At 36.0% G+C, this 6,863-nt stretch overlaps 1 pseudogene; it reads left to right on the top strand.

Moving 5' to 3' along the window:
* The first annotated feature begins 3,082 nt into the window (after positions 1–3,082).
* On the top strand, positions 3,083–5,121 carry LOC119256917 (60 kDa heat shock protein, mitochondrial-like; annotated as a pseudogene).
* Positions 5,122–6,863: the final 1,742 nt, after the last annotated feature.

The following is a 6,863-nucleotide window of genomic DNA, read 5'->3' as shown; positions in this document are numbered from 1 at the left end:
GTAAAAATACTCAATAAAATCTTAGCAAACCAAACCTTACAATGCATTAAATAATTAAACACCATGACTAATTGAAATATGTGTTAGGAATACAAAGGTGGTTCAACATCCAAAAATCAATTACATAATTCACCACATATCAGCAAAAAAAAAAAAAAGATAAAAATTATTTGATCATATCAATAGATGCTGAAAATTATTTTGATAATATTCAATATCCATTTAAAATGAAAACCATTGTAAAATAGGGGATAAAATGGAACTTATTTTTAACATAATAAAAGTCAAATATCAAAAACCCACTGCCAATATTCTCAACAGTGAAAAACTGCAAGTTTTACTACAAAAATCTGTCACAAGACAACATTGTCCACTCTCTCTACTACTATTCAACATAGTATTGGAAATTTTAGCTAGAGAAATTGGGCAAGAGAAGAATAAAAAAGGCATCCAAATTGGATAAGAAGTAAAATTGTCATTATTTGCTGATGACACCCTAATATACAGAGAGAACCCTAAAGACTCAACTGAAAAACACATCTTCTTGATCCAGTCATCTATTTTTGGGCATTTGGGTTGTTTCCAAAGCTTAGCTATTATAAATAGTGTTGCTATAAACATAGGCATGCAGGTGCCTTTGGAATTAATGTTTCTGTGTCATTTGGGTAAATACCTAGGAGTGGAATTGCTGGATCATATGGAAGCTCTATCGTTAGTAGGTTGAAGAATCTCCACACAGCTTTCCACAGTGGCTGGACCAGTTTGCACTCCCACCAGCAATGCAGGAGAGTTCTTTTTTCTCCACAACTTCGCCAACATTTGTTGTTGCTAGTTTTTTTAATATGTGCCATTCTCACTGCTGTAAGATGGTATTTCATTGTAGTTTTGATTCACATTTTCCTGAATCCAAGTGATGTTGAACATTTTTACATATGCCTGTTGGCCATTTGCATTTCCTCTTTGGAGAAGTTTCTTTTTACTCTTCTGCCCATTTTTTGACTGGATTATTTTCTTTGTTGTTGTTGAGTCTCATCAGCTCTTTGTAGATTTTTGTGATCAGTCCTTTATCATTAGTGTTGTGTGCAAAAATTTTCTCCAAGTCCGTAGAATATTACTCAGCAATAAACTCATGCCATTTGCAGCAACATGGATGGAGTTGGAAGGGATCATGCTCAGCAAAATAAGCCAGAAGGAAAAATAAAAATGGCAGATGGCCTCACTCTTAGCAGGAATCTAGAAAACCTAAATAAGGTACCAGGAAAAAGAATAACTGTAAGAAAGAAAAAATCAAAATTTACAAACAACTATAAACCAGAGGCACACTATCGGGGAGGGGGGGAGAAAGGAGAGAATGGTGTCAAAATAAGGGGAGTACAATTGCATGGGGAATATAAAAATAAAGAAATTTAAAACGTTAAAAATTTAAAAAAAGACTCAACTGAAAAACAGCCTGAATCAATTAATCAGTTCAGTAAAGTGGTGGGTTGAAAATCAATACACAATAGTTGCCTTCCTACGTACCAACAATGATATAGAAGAAGAAGAAATTGAGAATGTTATTCCAGGGCCTCCCTGGTGGCACAAGGGTTAAGCACCACACTATGAAACAATCTGCAGCCTCTGCAGCACAATCGATCCCCGGCCAGCCAGAAAACAAGCAACATGGTGAGGCAGACCTCTCTTGTCTCGCCTGCTGCTCCCCTCAGCAGTGTGGTTCAGTCAGTCTGCCTGTTCTGTTCCCCACTCTGTCTCTGGTGAATCCTCTCACCCCACACATCTCTGGCCTGAACCCCAGCTCTTGCATGCATAAATAAATAAATCTTATAAAATGAATGTTATTCCATTTACAGTCACACTAAAATAAATTAAATACCTAGGATAAACTTAATAAAGGAAGTGAAAGAAAACTTTAAGATACTATTAAAAGAAATAGGAGAAACACAAAGAAATGGAAAGTTACTCCTTGCTCATGGATCGTAATATTCAACATAGTCAAAATAACCATCCTACCCAAAGCATAAACAGATTCAATGAAATTCCTATCAATATTACAATGGCATTCTTCTAAGAACTAGAACAAACATTGCTGAAATTCACATGGAACTATAAAAGGTCCTTTATAGACAAAGCAATCCTGCCAAAAAATAAATAAATAAGGAAACATGACAGTATTTCATCTGAGATTTCAATTAGTAATGTAGTACTCTAGTAGTTAACAACATGGTACTGGAACAAAAACAATGGAATAGAATTGAGACCCCAGAAATAAATCCATACATATATTGACACTTAATATATGAATAGAGAAACAAACATACATTGGAGCAAGGAAAGTCTCTTAAACAAATGGTATAGGGAAAACTGGATAGTCACATGCAAAACATGCAGCTCGATCACTATTTCACAACACACACAAAAAAATCAACACAAAAGAATAAAAGACAAATGGAAGACCTGAAACCATAAAATCCATGGTAGAAAATATCAGCAAAACACTTCAAAACATAAGCTTCAGTGATGTATTCATAGATGCCTCTCCAACAACAAGGGAAGCAAAAGATAAGCAATTTGACCTACATTAAACTGAAAAGCTTTTATACACCTAATAAACCATAACCTAGACAAAAAGACACCCTGTTGATTAGAATAAAATATTGACACAATATATATCTGACAAAGGGCTAATGGTAAAAATATACAATGAAGGCATACAACTTAACAAAAAGAAAACAATCACCCCAATCAAAAATGGATAGAAGAATTAAATAGGCGGTTTTCCAAAGAAAATAGATTGCCAACAAATCCATGAAAAAATATTCATAATAAATATATCATCAAAGATATGCAAATCAAACCACAAACCATACCTGTGAGAACGGCCCATATCAAAAAGTCCAGAAATAATAAGTGCTGGCATGAATGTTGGGGAAAAGCTACCCTCCTACACTCTTGCCTGGAATATAGAGTCGTTTTACCCCTGTGAAAAGTAGTATGTATGTTATTCAAAAGATTAAAAATGAATCTAGCCCTCACTCGCCGCGGACGGTCCGAGTCGTCGCCCGCATGCTCTACTGCCGCCCCACAGAAATGCTTCGATTACTCTCAGTCCTTTGCCAGATTAGGCCGGTGTCCAGGACCCTGGCTCCTCATCTCACTCGGGCTTATGCCAAAGATGTAAAATTTGGTGCAGATGCCCGAGCTTTAATGCTTCAAGGTGTAGACCTTTTAGCTGATGCTGTGGCGGTTACTATGGGGCCAAAGTGAAGAACAGTGATTATTGAACAAAGTTGGGTAAGTTCCAAAGTAACAAAAGATGGTGTGACTGTTGCAAAGTCCATTGACTTAAAGGATAAATATAAAAATATTGGCGCCAAACTTGTTCAAGATGTTGCCAATAACACAAACGAAGAGGCCGGGGATGGTACTACTACTGCCACTGTACTGGCCTGCTCTATTGCCAAGGAAGGCTTCGAGAAGATTAGCAAAGGTGCTAATCCAGTGGAAATAAGTAGAGGTGTGATGTTGCCTGTTGATGCTGTAATTGCTGAACTTAAGAAGCAGTCAAAACCAGTGACAACCCCTGAAGAAATTGCTCGATTTCTGCAAATGGAGACAAAGAAATTGGAAACATCATTTCTGATGCAATGAAAAAGTTTGGAAGAAAGGGGGTCATCACAGTAAAGGATGGAAAAACACTGAATGATGAATTGGAAATTATTGAAGGTATGAAATTTGATCGAGGTTATATTTCTCCATACTTTATTAATACATCAAAAGGTCAGAAATGTGAATTCCAAGATGCCTATGTTCTATTGAGTGAAAAGAAAATTTCTAGTGTCCAGTCCATTGTACCTGCCCTTGAAATTGCCGGTGCTCACCGTAAGCCTTTGGTCATAATTGCAGAAGATGTCGATGGAGAAGCTCTGAGTACACTTGTTTTGAATAGGCTAAAAGTGGGTCTTCAAGTTGTAGCAGTCAAAGCTCCAGGTTTCGGTGACAATAGAAAGAATCAGCTGGAATATATGACTATTGCTACTGGTGGTGCAGTATTTGGAGAAGAGGGATTAACTTTAAATCTTGAAGATGTTCAACCTCATGACTTAGGAAAAGTTGGAGAGGTCATTGTGACCAAAGATGATGCCATGCTCTTGAAAGGAAAAGGTGACAAGGCTCAAATTGAAAAACGTATTCAAGTAATCATTGAGCAGTTAGATGTCACAACTAGTGAATATGAAAAAGAAAAACTAAATGAACGTCTGGCAAAACTCTCAGATGGAGTAGCTGTGCTGAAGGTTGGTGGGACAAGTGATGTTGAAGTGAATGAAAAGAAAGAGTAACAGATGCCCTCAATGCTACACAAGCTGCTGTTGAAGAAGGCATTGTTTTTGAAGGAGGTTGTGCTCTGCTTTGGTACATTCCAGCCTTGGACTCATTAACTCCAGCTAATAAAGATCAGAAAATTGGTATAGAGATTATTAAAAGAACACTCAAAATTCCTGCAATGACTATTGCTAAGAATGCAGGTGTTGAAGGATCATTAATAGTTGAGAAAATTTTGCAGAGTTCCTCAGAAGTTGGTTATGATGCTATGGTGGGAGATTTTGTGAATATGGTGGAAAAAGGAATCATTGATCCAACCAAGGTCATAAGAACAGCCTTATTGGATGCTGCTGGAGTAGCCTCTCTGTTAACTACAGCAGAAGTTGTAGTTACAGAAATTCCTAAAGAAGAGAAGGACCCTGCAATGGGTGGAATGGGAGGTGGTATGGGAGGTGGCATGTTCTAATTCCTAGAATAGTGATTTACCATTATTGATGAACTGTGAGAGGAAGCTCAAAGCAGGGTTCCTCATCTATAACTTCAGAGAAGTCAGTTGAAGGAAATGACTGAAGAAAAGGCTGGCTGATGTTTAAGAAAATCACTATAATCATCAGTTACTGGTTTCAGTTGACAACATATAATGGTTTACTGCTGTCATTGCCCATGCCTACAGATAATTTATTTTGTATTTTTGAATAAAAAGACATTTGTACATTCCTGATGACTGAGTGCAAGAGCCATGTACCAATGTACTGCTTTAAACTTAAATCACCGAGGCATTTTTACTACTATTCTGTTAAAATCAGGATTGTAGTGCTTGCCATCACCAGATGAGAAGTTAAGAAGCAGCCTTTCTGTGGAGAGAAAAATAATTGTGTACAAAGTAGAGAAATATACAATTATGTGACAACCTTTGTGTAATAAAAATTTGTTTAAAGTTAAAAAAATAAATAAATAAAAATAAAAATGAATCTACCACATGACCGGTTAATTCCACTCATTGGTATCTACCCAAAGAACACAAAACACTAATTACATTATAAGGGAAATTTTTACTTCCATATTCAGTGCAGCACTATTAACAATAGCCAAACTATAGAAAAAAAAACTAAGTGCAAAAACACAGACAAGTGGATCTAGAATATATGGTATATATCAATGTACACAATGGAATACTAGTCAGCAACCAAAAAAGATAAACTTATGCCATTAGTGGCAGCATGAATAGAATGGGAAGGGATTATGCTAAGAAAAACAAACCAGCACAAATATCAATGGTGTCACATACATATAGAAAATAGAGAAAACAGAAAAATGGTCACTTAAAAAACAAATTCAAAACTAGCTCTTGAAAGCTGACTATAGAACTGAGTCCTTCAGATCCACATTTAAAAAACTAACAACAAATGCTGGCAAAAATGTGGACAAAAAGGAATACTTTCACATCACTGATGGGAATACAAACTAGTCCAACAATTATGAAAAGCTGTTTGAAGGACCCTCAAATTACTAAAAATGGATCTACCATATGACCCAGTAATTTTACTCCTAGGAATCTACCCAAAGTACACAAAACCATTAATTCAAAAGGAAACTTGCACTCCTATGTTTATTGCAGCACTATTTACAATAGCTAAAATATGGAAACAACATAAATCCCCCAAAACAGATGACTGGATCAAGGGGCTGTGGTGTAGACACACAATGGATAACTACTCAGCAGTCAAAAAAAGATAAACTTATGCCATTCACAGCGACATGGATGGAGCTGGAAGGGATTATTATCAGTGAAATAAGTCAGAAGGGAAAAGGAAAACATCAGATGGTTTCACTTACAAGATAAATTTATAGAAACCATACAAGGGATCAGGAAAAAAAAAAGACAAATCTAGCAGGCAAACTATATATCAGATATTCATCAGGGAGAGGAAGGGATGAAAATGGAAGTCTATGGTGATGGTTCACTGGTGTCTTGGTGGTGGGAATTTTGTGGCTGCACCACCAGAGAGGAAAAATCAAACATTGTACAAAAATGAGCAATGTTGTAAAAATATATAAATAAAAATGGAAAAAAAATGCAACCTTAAGCAGTACAAGTAAATCAAATAAATAGCATTTTCCTTAAAAAAAAAAAAAAAAACAGCTCAGTCATTCAGAAGACAAGGAGAAGGGGGAAGATGAAGCACAAAGTGGGGAAGGTGCACAATGAAATACAATGGTAGGCTGGGGTGCTCTGGTGGTGAGAACCAGAAGTGGGGCTTCCTAACCTCCAAAATATAATTATGTTAACCAATGCTACATAATAATTTTTTAATTCAAGATAAAGATAGAGATCGATAAGAGTTGAAAAAAAGATCAATGATGAAGATAGATTATAGATGACAGCTAGATAGCTAAAAGAAAGAAAGAAAGATAGATAGATAGAGAGAGATAATAGTCAATGGAATATTATTCAATTTTAAAAGAAGAAGGAAATTCTGCCATTTGTGACATGAATGAAGCTAGAGAAAATTATGCTAAGTCAAATTAATCAGCTACAGAAA

The sequence above is a fragment of the Talpa occidentalis genome, unplaced genomic scaffold, assembly GCF_014898055.3.
Source record: "Talpa occidentalis isolate TD23 unplaced genomic scaffold, MPIMG_talOcc4v2.1 talOcc4.4, whole genome shotgun sequence".
Taxonomy (NCBI): Eukaryota; Metazoa; Chordata; class Mammalia; order Eulipotyphla; family Talpidae; genus Talpa; species Talpa occidentalis.
The sequence above is the reverse complement of the archived record's forward strand: the minus strand, read 5'-3'. Positions and strand labels throughout refer to the sequence as shown.